Source organism: Mobula hypostoma, chromosome 9 (genome assembly GCF_963921235.1).
Source record: "Mobula hypostoma chromosome 9, sMobHyp1.1, whole genome shotgun sequence".
Lineage (NCBI taxonomy): Eukaryota > Metazoa > Chordata > Chondrichthyes > Myliobatiformes > Myliobatidae > Mobula > Mobula hypostoma.
This window is the reverse complement of record NC_086105.1, coordinates 7,833,413-7,847,792: the sequence shown is the minus strand read 5'-3', so window position 1 is coordinate 7,847,792 and position 14,380 is coordinate 7,833,413. Positions and strand designations below refer to the sequence as shown.

General features: G+C 40.7%; 1 protein-coding gene across 6 annotated transcripts in view; it reads right to left on the bottom strand.

Annotated features, from left to right (window-relative positions):
• The window catches only part of cnot2 (CCR4-NOT transcription complex, subunit 2), a 188,197-nt gene that overhangs the window by 124,401 nt on the left and 49,416 nt on the right, over positions 1-14,380 (bottom strand). For 2 of the 6 annotated variants that reach the window (XM_063057707.1, XM_063057705.1), the window contains exon 1: positions 9,168-9,186. The exons of the other annotated variants lie outside the window; for them this stretch is intronic. The gene's annotated coding sequence lies outside the window, so the exon portion shown is untranslated. Of the gene's footprint in view, positions 1-9,167; positions 9,187-14,380 lie in introns of those variants that run through there. 6 annotated transcript variants of the gene reach the window in all.

Below are 14,380 nucleotides of genomic sequence, written 5' to 3'. Positions count from 1 at the left end.
ACTATTATCCAGGGTGAATTCTCAAACCCACTCTTCTTGTACCATGGCGAATCCTCAAGTCGACTTTTATTACCGTAGTACTCGGGTAATCTTAATCGTTCTTCAGGAGTCCATCAGAGGATTATGTGCCAGACGAAGCGGTCGTCAAGATGGACAATTAATGAGAGAGATCAAGGTAAAGCTTACCTTGTGGGCCCATCCGTCTCAGGCCATTGCCACCGAGCCGATCACTGACACCGTATCACGAGGATGCCTCGTCTTGGACTCCCGGCTGGCTCGCCAAATTGTTAAGCCTTACTTCTAATTATTACCCATTACCCGATGCAAGAACACACAGTACTACGGAGGATAAAGCAACAGCTTTTTATTAGTAGCTCGCTACTGGAGAGAGAGCACTTCTTAGGCACACACAGGGGGCCCGTATCAGAGGTCTCTCTCCCCAAGCACACAGATAGAGTTTTTTATACCCTTTTTTATCACGTACGCACGAAACACTTTTTTTTAGCTACCCCCATAGTCACGTGCCCAGCAACACTGGTATTTTGAGACAAAGATCCCTTGGTTACCTTAAGAGGCCAAAGACCATCAAACTCACAAAATGTGCACAATGAGGTAATTCCTCATTTTTCAACCGTAGTTCCACATTTTTGGAGACAGAATATAATTAAATTATCACATCCTATTGTGCAAAAGCCAGCAGAGCTTAGCTTGATGTCTAATTTTTGCATCTCAGCAGAATAAACTAGCCCTTTACCATCTCAGAAGCTGGGGTCTATCACACCAGACAAGGTCCAAGATGCAGACTGGGCAAGGAATCCACTGAAACCATCCAGCACATAGCAGCAGGGTGCAAGATGCAGGTACAAACAGCATACACTGAACAGCACAGCCAAGTTGCAGGAATACTTCCAAATACAGACTGATAAGACACTGGCCAACCAACCAGACATAGTAATACCGGACAAGGAACAGAAGAAAGCAACAGAAATAGTTGAAGCAATCCCGAAAGACAGTAACATCAGGATGAAAGAATATAAGAAGCTGGAGAAATATTGGGGCTTGAAAGAACAGATAGAAATGATGTGGAGCAGTGGTCCCCAACCACCGGGCCGCAAAGCATGTGCTACCGGGCTGTGAGGAAACGATATGTTTTGGCGATATGAAACGATACGAGTCAGCTGCATCTTTCCTCATTCCCTGTCATGCCCACTGTTGAACTTGAACGCACGCGAGGTCATCAGTAACCCAAGACGTGCAAAGGAATGGGTCCGTGACCCATTTGCGAATATCCCTGGTGAATCATCCATGTCAGCGCGTGAAAAAGATCAACTCCTCGAGCTTGCAAATGACAGTGGGCTGAAAAGTATGTTTGACATAACATAAACAACAGGAATTCTGCAGATGCTGGAAATTCAAGCAAAACACATCAAAGTTGCTGGTGAACGCAGCAGGCCAGGTAGCATCTCTAGGAAGAGGTAGTCAACGTTTCAGGCCGAGACCCTTCGTCAGGACATAACATCTCTGCCGGCATTCTGGATCAAAGTCAAGGCTGAATATCCTGAGATAGCCACGAAAGCACTGAAAACATTGCTTCCATTTCCAACTTCATATTGCTGCGAAGCGGAGTTTTCTTCAATGAATGCAACGAAAACCAAATTGCGGAATAGACTGGACATAAGGAACCCCCTTCGAGTATCGCTGTCTCCCCTCACCCCTCGATGGGACCGTCTTGTTGCAGGAAAACAAGCCCAGGGCTCCCACTGATTCAGCAATATTGGTGTGTTGCAATGATTTTTTATGTTCATATGAGGAAAATATGCACTGTGTGTTTAATATCCAAACGTTACTTAAAATGTTATGATATTATTGATTTATAAGTGACTTATAATTCAGTGGTCCCCAACCTCCGGGCCGAGGACCGATATATTGCCGCGAAGAATGCAGCGGTACAGCGGTAGCCAGAATGCACCCAGCACAACCTTAAGAAAAAAGCCAAAATAAACAAGCTAATTAATTAGATGCCGCCCAGCATGTAAATGTCGGCCCAAAATCAGAGGCGATTGCTGATTGCGTCGCCTCTGATCTGGGATGACATTTGCGTGCTGGGCGGCACCTAATCAATTAGCTTGTTTATTTTGGCTTTTTTCTTAAAGATGAGCTAGGTGCATTCCGGCCACCGCTGTACCACTGCATTCTTCACGACAATGTATCGGTCCACGGCCCGGAGGTTGGGGACCACTGTTATAATTGACTTATCACTATATTCATGCGAGGAAATATGCGCTGTGTGTTTAATATTAAAGTCGTTAGATAAACCCATTTAGAAACAAAATTGAGTGTATTAGCCACTTATAAGTGACTTATAGTTGACTTAACACCTATATTCCGGTCGTGATTAACAACATCCCCCCCCCCCGCCACCCCCAGTCAGCCGGTCCGCAAGAACATTGTCAATATTAAACCGGTCCGCAGTGCAAAAAAGGTTGGGGACCCCTGACATGGAGGGTTAAAGAGAGAGTTATCCCGATGGTGACAGCAGCACTTGGAGCTGTGACACCTGGACTGGGAGAGTGGCTCCAACAAATCCCAGGAACAACATCTGAGACCTCAGTCCAGGAGAGTGCACTACGAGGATCAGCAAGGATACCGTGAAAGCCCTCTGGTAGAGGACCTGAGATTGATGGAAAAATACAAGTACACACCACCCATAAAGGGTGAGAAAAAAATTACATATACACACACTTAATGCAATTCACTTTTTTTCTATTATTATGTATTGTATTGTACTGCTGCTGCAAAGTCAACAAATTTCACGACATATGGCGGTGAAGTCAAAAACAAGAGGATATCTGCCAATGCTGGAAATCCAAGCAACACACACAAAATGCTGGAGTAACTCAGCAGGCCAGGCAGCATCTATGAAAAAAAGTACAGCTGACGTTTCGGGCCGAGACCCTTCAGCTGGCCTGGAGAAAAAAAAGATGAGGAGTAGATTTAAGAGGCGGGGGAGGAAAGAAGAGAAACACAAGGTGATAAATGAAATTGAGGGGGTGGGAAATGAAGTAAGGAGCCGAGAGGTTGATTGGTGAAAGAGATACAGGGCTGGTGAAGGGGGAGTCTGATAGGACAGAACAGAAAGCCACGGAAAAAAGAAAAGGGGGGGAGAAGCACCAGAGGGAGATGATGAACAGGTAAGGAGATAAGGTGATATTAAAGTCTCTTTCGAGAGACTTTGAGACTTTTACCGTGCCATGGTCTGTTCTTATCAAATTACGGTATTGCTTTACACTGTTGTAACTATATGTTATAATTATGTGGTTTTTGTTAGTTTTTTAAAGTCGGGTTGTCATGTGTTTCTGTGTTATCATTCTGGAAAAACATTGTATCATTTCTTAATGCATGCATTACTAAATGACAATAAAAGAAGACTGTGTGTCCTCATAACCTAATCTAATCTAAACCTGATTCTGATGTTCTCATGCATTAATTGTCTGTTTCTTTGTACAGCTAACAAACTCACAACTCCACAATTTCTCACAAACTACAATTACATTTAAGTGACATTCCTGTAACTCAGGGGTCCCCAACCTTTTTTACACTGCGGACCGGTTTCATATTGACAATATTCTTGCAGACCGGCCGACCTGGGGGGGGGGGGGCGGGGGCGGGTGCGGTGGGTAGGGTTGCCAGCAGCCAAGAGTAGCAGTCAAATACGTTGTTTACCCCGAGAGACTACAATGAACATGAAGTCTTGCGCGGGCACCAGTGCGCATGCATGTACACGCCTTTTTTTTCTACAAATCATTTTTGGCGATTCTGTTGGGGGGGGGGAATGTTAATCACGACCGGAATAAATGTGATAAGTGGCTAATACACTCAATTTCGTTTCTAAAAGGGTTTCTCTAACAAATTTAATATTAAACACACAGCGTATATTTTCCTCGCATGAAAATAGTGATAAGTCAATTATCAGGGGAGGACAGGGGAGCTTGAAGTAAGTGTTGTATGAACTTCCAGTAGAAGTGGTAGAGGCAAGTTAGATATTATCATTTAAAGAAAAATTGGATAGGTATATGGACAGGAAAGGAATGGAGGGTTATGGGCTGAGTGCAGGACGGTGGGACTAGGTGAGAATAGTGTTCGGCACGGACTAGAAGGGCAGAGATGGCCTGTTTCCGTGCTGTAATTGTTATATGGTTATATAAGTAAGTCAACAGCATCATAACATTTTAAGTAACGTTTAGATATTAAACACACAGCACATATTTTCCCCGTATGAACATATAAAATCATTGCAACGCACCAATATCGCTGAATCAGTGGGAGCCCTGGGCTTGTTTCCCTGCAACAAGACAGTCCTATCGAAGGGTGAAGGGAGACTGCGATAGTCGAACGGGGTTCCTTATGTCCAGTCTATTCCGCAATTTGGTTTTCGTTGCATTCATTGCAGAGATATGCTGGAAATGGAAGCAACGTTTTTAGTGCTTTCCTGGCTATCTCAGGATATTTAGCCTTGACTTTGACCCAGAATGCCGGCAGAGATGTTATGTCAAACATACTTTTCAGCCCGCCGTCATTTGCAAGCTCGAGGAGTTGATCTTCTTCCCGCGCTGACATGGATGACGCGCGGGTAATGAACTCGCATGTGTAATGGCTCAACAGTGGGCATCAAGGAATGAGGAAAGGTGCAGCTGACTCCTATCGCCAAATCATATTGTTTCCTCGTGGCCCGGTAGCGCATGCTTTGCAGCCCGGTGGTTGGAGACCGCTGCTGTAACTAATAAAATGCAAGCAAAATATGTAACGATTATTAATAATATAGACAAATCAACTTGTTCCTTACAGCAGAAGTAAGGAACGTCAAATTAGAGAAATGTACCATTGCAATTACAAGTTCACAAAGAATGCAGAAAAGATTCAGAAGGATGAAGCTGGAACAGAAGACTATCAGTTATTAGGAGACAGTTTTCCCTGCAGCAAAATTGGCTGACAAGTGATCTTTTAGAGGTTTATAAAATCATGAGGACAAATGGTCACAGTTTTTATTCCAGCATAGGAGAATCTAAGCTAGAGGATGTAGGCTAAAAGAGAAAGGGAAAGGGTAAGATTTAAAGGGGACCCGAGCGGCAAGATTTTCCACAGATGGGGTAGTTAGAATACGGAACAGCTGCCCAGAAGTGGAGGTAGGTGAAATTATGACATTTAAAACACATTAGAACTGGCTCATGGATAGGAATTGGTTTAGACCAGGGGTTCCCAACCTGGGGTCACAGACCCCTCAGTTAATGGTCAAGCTCCATGCCATAAAAAAAGATTGGGAACCCGTGGTTTAAAGAGATATGAGGGCTAACAGAGGCAAATGTGATCCATAAAGGCACCTTGGTCAACATGGACAAATTGAGCTGAACGATCCATTTCTGCGTTCTACTCGATGACTGGAAAAAAAAGTATGCTGATTTTTAGACTATCACATGAATTTGGAGTTGCCAATTTATAATCAGATTTTACAGCATTTTAAATTGGTAACTTTATGTATTGAAATGTACTGCCGCCACATAACAATGTTCACAACATATGCTGGTGATTTTAAACCTGATTCTGATTCTGAAAAAGTAATTTAATGTGAAGCTGCATTTAAACAGATACTTTCCACTGGAATGAAACACTTGAGTTTATTTTATATTCATGCAATCAACCTCAAGATATTTTTTATGACTAAAAAATCTCAGCAGAATGAGGGAGAAAAAGGAACTTCTAGAAACTAACAGCTTGAAATTTTCACCATAAACAAAATGTCAAATGATGTTATCAACATAATATCGAGGAACCATTACTAATGCGTTTGTAAAAATATAAAATGAAAATATTACACCATCTCGTGAGGCACCAAACCTTATTTAAAAACACATCACTACCAACTAAAAAAGTCAAGCAAGCTCATGAACACTGGCTGATGTACAGTTAACATTTTGTATTTGTCTATCACAATAGACAAATTACTCCCCACTTGCCTTGCTGTAAAATCATCATTCTTGAAATAATACACCTACTGTTGTACAAAAATGTCCTAATAACTATCATCAATAAGAAAAATTAGTGTGGAAATTTTTTAGAATACATTATGTACAAACTTAACAGCCAAGTTTCTTTTTCTATAGTCTTGACAGAAATTATGGGCAATTAACTCAAAGTCAATCCTGCATTTTTCTTCATTTTTTTTTGTAATTGTTCTATGGTTATATGGTTATATTTTGAACAGCTGTCCACAAAGGACTGAGTCATATTACAGAAATCAATCCATATTTACACCATCCATAGAGATTCTAAATTACGATTGAACTGTACTTTCAATTACAGATTTTCGAGCAAAATCTTCACCAGAAGACCCACATATTGCTACTTGTTCACCGAATGTGGACATCAATGTCTCTGGTGAGATCATGCCCACAGATCAACAATCATTTATAGGGAGTCCTTCCCTTTTGTGACACCTTGGTCCACACTTCAGCTCTCACCAACCACCTCACTTCTTACAGGACTTTCCCTCACAATTGCAGCTGATGTAACACTCCTCCTTTTACCCTACCCCTTCTGAACAGCATTTCCAGGTGAAGCATCCATGCACTTTGTCCATTCTACTGTACTGCATTCAAAGTTCACAATGTCAGCTCGTTACATTGGAGGAACCAAACACAGATTCCGTGATGGCTTTGAAAATCACCTGTGTATTGTCTGGAAGTGTGACACATTTCCTGCCACTTTAATCCATCTTCCTAATCACACTGTGACCTTTGAGACCGTGGCCTTCTGCAATGTCCTAGTACAGACCAACTCAAGCTTGAGGACAGCACCTCATTTTCTGTCTGGACACACTGCAGCTTTCTGGACTAAATATTGAATTTTACAACTTTTGGTAATTTGATTTCTTGTTTATATCATTACTCACCTGTAATATTAGTACAAACTTGTTTCTTTTGCCCCTTCCTATTTTTCTCTTTCCAGATAATGAGGGCATGCTGAGTTTCTCCCAAGGTCTGCATTTCGCAACATCCACAAGTTCTCACTCATTAATGGCTCTTTTTACTCATGGACCAGATAACCTTGTTGACAACTTATTCCCCTCATAGCCCTGGCTTTACGGTATCAGAGACATCCCCCCTACTTCACCCTCCTTGCAGATTTACTGTACAAGCCCCCTTTCCAATTCTGACACTATTTTGACTGTTTCTTTTACCACAGATGTTGCTTGACCTGCAGAATATTTCCAGCCTTTTCTGTTTTTGTTGCAGTGGATTCATTGTCCAATGTTCAGCAAGTAACAGAAGAATTAACTTCTCACCAGTTAGGCACTAATTAACCAACTTTCCTTGCATTCTACCGCGATGTAGGATCAACATAAAATATAGCTCGGCAATACTTGGTCACCTTTGAAACATACAAGGAAGTAATTGATAATGACACAGCTGTTTGCCAGATGCATTTATGATTTGTACTGCAGCTTGGCATTCAAACAAACAAGAATGCATTGATTGAACTTGAAGATGGAGCTGCAAGACTCTTTTAAGTAGCTACCTCCACCAAAAAGTATTAAGGTAGCTGAAGTCATTTCAAAATAGTCATGACACAAAGATAATTCTGATGGAAATACTCAACACAGTTAACACATTTTCATTTTTTTTTACAAAATACTGCAGTCGCAACATTTTATGTTTAGAGGGGATGTGTGGTGGTGGTGGGGGGGTGGGGTGGAGAAGTTCCATTGTCCTAAATTGAAAAATGCTAACAATTATAAAGTAACACCCACAAAATGCTGGAGGAACCCAACAGGTCAGCCAGCATCTGTGGAAAGGAATAAAGAGTTTACATTCTGCACCGAGGTCCTTGGGGTTACTCTAGATTTCCAGCAACTGCAGTATCTCTAGCGCTAAATAGAACTAAAGCTGGTTAATCGCCACAAGGAAGCTCAGCATCTACAACTACGTACAATGTAATTTTACTTTGCTGTCATCGTCAGAAAGATTTGCATTCCATTTTATGACAATGAAATTTTGTTATCATGAAGATTTAAAATGTGAAATTGTTGATTTAAATTTTAAGAAAGAAATCACAGCCAAGAAAGAGTTAGCCACATCTCATTCACAAATAAATTTGTGAACTATACTTACTTCATGGCAACAAAAAAAAGCTCACAAAAACAGCTGGTAAAAAAAAATTTTGTCCTGCTTTCACCAAACCATTATGGATTGAAAGGATACCAACTTCCTTGTTGATGAAGTGGACATTAAAATTCTAAAACCAGACCAACTCCTTTCGAAATAAAATAAACAAAGCAAATTCATTCAGGTTATCTTATTGTACTGTATTCATTACAAAATGAAATACATCCTAGGATTATGAACAAACTATACTGTTTTCCTTTAAAAATTGATCCTCCACTTTATCTGGTTCATCATATAACTTAACTGCATATAAAAAAAATTCCATAGTAACATCTGTACACCAAGTTTTGTTTCACATTGCTTCAAAATCTGGGTCAAAATGCAAGTGGTCAGTAAAGCATAACTGAGGCTACTCAACACAATCACATTTGGGGTGATATACTGCGTCCGGTGCTCCCGATGTGGCCTTTTATATATTGGTGAGACCCGACGCAGACTGGGAGACCGCTTTGCTGAACATCTACGCTCTGTCTGCCAGAGAAAGCAGGATCTCCCAGTGGCCACACATTTTAATTCCACATCCCATTCCCATTCTGACATGTCTATCCACGGCCTCCTCTACTGTAAAGATGAAGCCACACTCAGGTTGGAGGAACAACACCTTATATTCCGTCTGGGTAGCCTCCAACCTGATGGCATGAACATTGACTTCTCTAACTTCCGCTAGGCCCCACCTCCCCCTCGTACCCCATCTGTTACTCTTTTTAATGCACACATTCTTTCTCTCACTCTCCTTTTTCTCCCTCTGTCCCTCTGAATATAGCTCTTGCCCATCCTCTGGGTCACCCCCCCCCCCGTCTTTCTTCCCGGACCTCCTGTCCCATGATCCTCTCGTATCCCCTTCTGCTTATCACCTGTCCAGCTCTTGGCTCCATCCCTCCCCCTCCTGTCTTCTCCTATCATTTTGCATCTCCCCCTCCCCCTCCAGCTTTCAAATCCCTTACTCACTCTTCCTTCAGTTAGTCCTGACGAAGGGTCTCGGCCTGAAACGTCGACTGCGCCTCTTCCTATAGATGCTGCCTGGCCTGCTGCGTTCACCAGCAACTTTGATGTATGTTGCTTGAATTTCCAGCATCTGCAGAATTCCTGTTGTTCACATTTAAAATGTTGGCTTTTGACAGACTGCACAAATTTATGCCTGGCATTTCCTCATCAAACAGGCATTAACTTACATCCGCTGACAAGTCAAGAAGTTCTTATTGTCATTTAAAATTTGGCACCCAGCCTCAGGCAATGTTATACTGCAAGCATAACACTGAAGTGAACAAACCAAATACAGGTACAAGACATATGACATACTCTACCAATCTAAGTGAAATATTTCAATACAACCACTGGTTAAGTTTCTTCTCAAAAGAATTCAAGATAGTTAAACTGAAGATCTGGCTTCTCTAAATGTACACTATTGCATTATTGGCTTTGATTACCTTGTGTGTAGGTAATTGTTTTTGTTCAAGTAATTTCCCACTCTACTCATAATTCTATGTCTTTCATGTCATGCTCATTTCCCCCTTGAATAAATATTCACCTTCCTTCCAATTTCAAGTTCAACTTCTCAGCCTTTTCCACCCTCTATAATGACCCAAAAATTCCAGTGTTGCATCCCATTGCTCCCACACTCGATTCTATAAGACCATAAGCTGTAATTGTTATATGGTTATATGGTATATGGTTATAAGGTATTGGAGCAGATTCTCATTATAAATGAGGCCAATTGGCCACTGAGTTCATTCTGCCATTCAATCATGACTGATTTTTTTCTCAACCCCATTTTTCTGCTTTCTCCCAGTAAACATTAACCCCTCTACCAATCAAGAACAAATCAATAGCAACTTATTTTATTTTTATATAATAGCTCTACTCGCATCACATACTGTATATCTGGCAATAACTATATGGGAACTTACTCTAATCGAACATTAGAAAGAATGTAGCAAATGTCTTCAGTCTCCCTGCTTTGAGTACTTCTCAGTCACCCTCAGGATTCATCACCACATTTACTCTTTCAATGCTATTTTAGCTAAAGCTGAGTTTCCACCATCTCCACCACAGAGGCCACTTTGTCCCTGCAATTCCTTCCATATCACATGCAACAAAACAAGTTCTGCTTTTTGGACTCTGGTTTTAAATGTACCTTCTTTGTCTTTGTCCACAATCTCACTGAGTCAGAGGTATTACACAAACTTTCATTCTAAGTTCTTATGCAATGCCACCATCAAAATTATTACAGGGCCTTATTTAACTATATAGGTTTTTTTTGTTTTCTATGCCCTGAGATCTTTATATTAAAAGCACAACATATTTTCAAACTGTACTTATATATTAATGAAAATTAGGTTACAGAACCTACCAAATCTCATTTCCTAATCCTCCATGATCTCCTTTCTGAACTCAATAATCCATCATTTTCTTCAGCAAAATTTACTTCTTACAGAAGAAACCATATTGCACTTTAGAACCACCAGTGAGGACAGTTAAAAAAAAGTTACCTTCTTACGTTATCACAGTGAACTGGAAAATACAACTTAATTAAAAACCATTTGATCAGATATCCAACCAGTCAAATGTTCATTTAAAGCAGGGGTTCCAAAGTGGGGTCCATTGACCCCTTGATTAATGGTATTGGTCCATGGCATTGGGAACCCCTGATTTAAAGAATCAAGAGGCTGTTTGAGAAGAGCCAGCAGTCAGTCTATTTACATTGTTCCAAGATGCTTGAAAATTTGCAAAATAGGCTGACCTTGATGTTACACTGAAAAACACCAAGGACAACAGAACATTTTGTTTCATTTTGCATGTACATTTGCTTACAAAATAAAACTTTCAAAATGATATCAGAATCATAATAAGCAAACAATATAGTATTTTTGGACATGTTAACATTACACTAAAGGGGATTACCTATTAAATAGTGAATGATACTTTATTTTGAAGCCAAGTTTGCATGAGCCACACTTTATCCAATTACTACAGATTAACCAGATCTGGATGGTCCAGAACAAATGCTGATAATCACCAATTACTGCCACAACCAATAAATCAAAAATATTAGATAGCATTATTTTTTTGTAAAACAGAGTACTCTGCTACATTCTTTAAGCCTTCCCCAGCCTACAAACACACAGCTTATGTACACTTCATACATATCAACAAGCAGTTTGGAGACCAGTGGAATGATTTGCCAGTTGCTAAGGGACATCAGGCACTTTCTGTGTGGTAACTCAGTTCATAGCTGCAATTTGTGAACTCACAGAATCAGAATTTGGTTTACTATCACTAATGTATGTTGTGAAATTTATTGTTTTCTGACAGTATAGTGCAATTCATAAAATAAAGTATAAATTATAAGAAATATATATTAAAAGAAAAATAGACAAGTAGTGCAAAAAAGAGAGCAAAAATATTGTAGTGCGCTAGTGGGCATGGTTCTTTGTCCGCTCAGAAATCTGTTGGCAGAGGGGATGAAGCTGTCCCTAAAACATTGAGTGTATATCTCCAGGCTTCTGCACCTCTCTTATGGTAGTAATAGGAAGGGGCATTTATTTATTTACAGTACAGAGTAGGCCCTTCCAGCCCCTTGAGCGTGCCACCCAGCAATATCCCGATTTAATCCTAGCCTAATCACGGGACAAATTACAATGACAAATTACCCTACCAACTGGTACATCTCTGGACTGTGGGAGGAAACCGGAGCAGCCAGAGGAAACCCACGCAGCCTTGTGGAGAACGTACAAACTCCTTACAGGTAGTGCCAGAATTGAACCCGGGTTGTTAGTAATGTAACGTGTTGTGCTAACCACTACACTGCCATGCCTCACGGACTGGGTGGTGGGGACCCTTAATGATGGAATGCTTTCTTCTGAAGCATCGTTTTTTGAAAATATTCTTTATGTTGGGTGTGGGGGATGGGGACGGCTAGAGCCCATGATCGAGCTGACTGAGGTTACAACTGTCCAAGTTGTGCACAGTTCACAGAAATGGAACCATGCCATAATGTGGGGAGAATTTGTATTCCACAAATAAAAGTGAAACAAATTTCTTTCAAGCTGAAGCAATTCCCTATTTGAACAACTGTTGTATTACAACTTTAAAAATGTAATTTTTGTTCAGCAGAGTCACAAACTTCCAAAAACCTGCTTTTATTATCTTGTTCAAGCCGTGAAAAAAATCTGTATTGGAGACAATTTTTGAATAAAGTATAATGTTAGCCAAACTACAAATCCGTTCATATAATTAAAATGCTTCATGCATCTCAAATGAATTAATCGTTACCACAGCACTTGCTACAGTTTTGATATAAAATTCAGTCTGTAATATAATGCTCTAGACTAGATAGTCAATGAAGTCACATGTTGCAAACCAGTGCCTGCATATGCAAGAAAATTGGTTACATGCTATAGGATTCAATGTGCTATAATTTTATTACTTTTTGCATTAAATGCACATTGTTAATAAGACATATGTTTTAGGTAAATTACTTCATACAATTTAATGAAAAAATTTAATTAACAAGTACTTCTTTGATAGACTGCAAAGCTAAATTGAAATTTTAGATGTAGGAAACTAATACCCCTAAATCAAAAAAAACCTCCAATGATAAAGTATATAAAAGGGTTAACAGGGTCAGTTAAACATAGCAGGCTGTTTTTATTCTGCCAGACACCTTGATGATCAACAGATGTGCTAATTTTGCTATTCAATGCTGAGCGATATTTCTTCTCGAAGTTAGCCAGCTAGTGTTTCAGGATGCTTGTCTCCTTGTGCAGTCATGCGCAGAGATAAGACTGCTCCAGTCTGTTCTGTGTATAAGGCCATTATACCTATTCTGTAATTTGTCTCTCAGTACTGTCAAGCAACAGATAAGTCTGACTCCAGCTTGGTATCTGTGGGGGTATCTGAATGACTATATCCATTTTGTAAGGGGAATTGTGAGTTAGTTGGTGGACCATGCAGGAACAGTCACTGACTGTTCCTGTTTGAGCAACTAACTGAGTAAGCCCCAGGGGCTTTAAATAAAGAGTTTGTACTTATACGGTCTCTGAGTGACTTTATCAGGATTTGACTTCCACATTTGGCGCTTGCAAGCAGGGTACCAAAACGGGGACTGTGACATGGCGGTGGGCTGAGTAAGCGACAGTTCAAACATCCTATCTACGGGGACCGATCGGGCCCGCAAAGGCGAATTGTCTTTGTCGCTCCCTACAATACTGGTGTGAGTCTATGCCCCTCACCCAAACCTCTGCACAGGATCTTGATGGGACCCAGATCGAATCTGCTGAGAGACTCGTATAAGGTAGGACAATTGTTTGAAAATTGGACAGCTGACAGGTGTCGGGTAAAAGTTAAAATCAGGTAAGAGTTAAAGTCGAATAAAGAAAAACCAGGAGAACTGAGCAGTAGACACCGAATCTGGTAAAAAAAAAAGAAAGGATAAAAAGGAGACAATTGGATAGGTGGCACGGGTTGGGTAAAATTTGAAGTCGTCTATGAATTAAAGTTGGGTAAAGGAAATAGGAAAATTGAACAGTAAGATACCATGCAAAGGTATCGGGTAAAAGTTAAATCAAGGTCTGGGAAAGAAACCAGGAGAATTGAGCAGTAGACACTGTGCTTGGTAAAAAGACAACAACATGGGACAAGATCTGTTGTGTGATAAAAATACTCCAGGAACTTCACTAGGCAAAAAGTATGAGCTGTTTCATGATAAAGAGAGAGATTTACATGTTTTAAGTAGTATTTTACGCAAGAAATTGGGGGACGAAGTGTGGCCATGGGGAGGGACTTGGGATGTGACAAGCTGTGACCGAGCCGTAAAAATGGTCTGGAAATAGATCAGACATAATAACTGCAAAACCTTGATCAAGGAATAAAAACAAAGGCCAAAAGCGATAAATGCAGGGACAAGTAGCTAATGAAATATGGGATCCCGGAAGCAGGTCTGGCTTACTGACCCTGTTTGATGAAAGTAATCGTGATAATGACTGGATAGTAATAAGACCCGGGAACCTGAAAGTTCTCTGGGGTTCTCTAACACCGTGGGAGGAGAGGTGAAACAAAGGGAGAGGGGGATGACAGAGCCCCTACGTCCAACCATCCCGCGAGGTGATACTGAAGAACGGATAAGCTCAGTCCCTGAGAGAAGTCCCCCACCGGAACCTCAG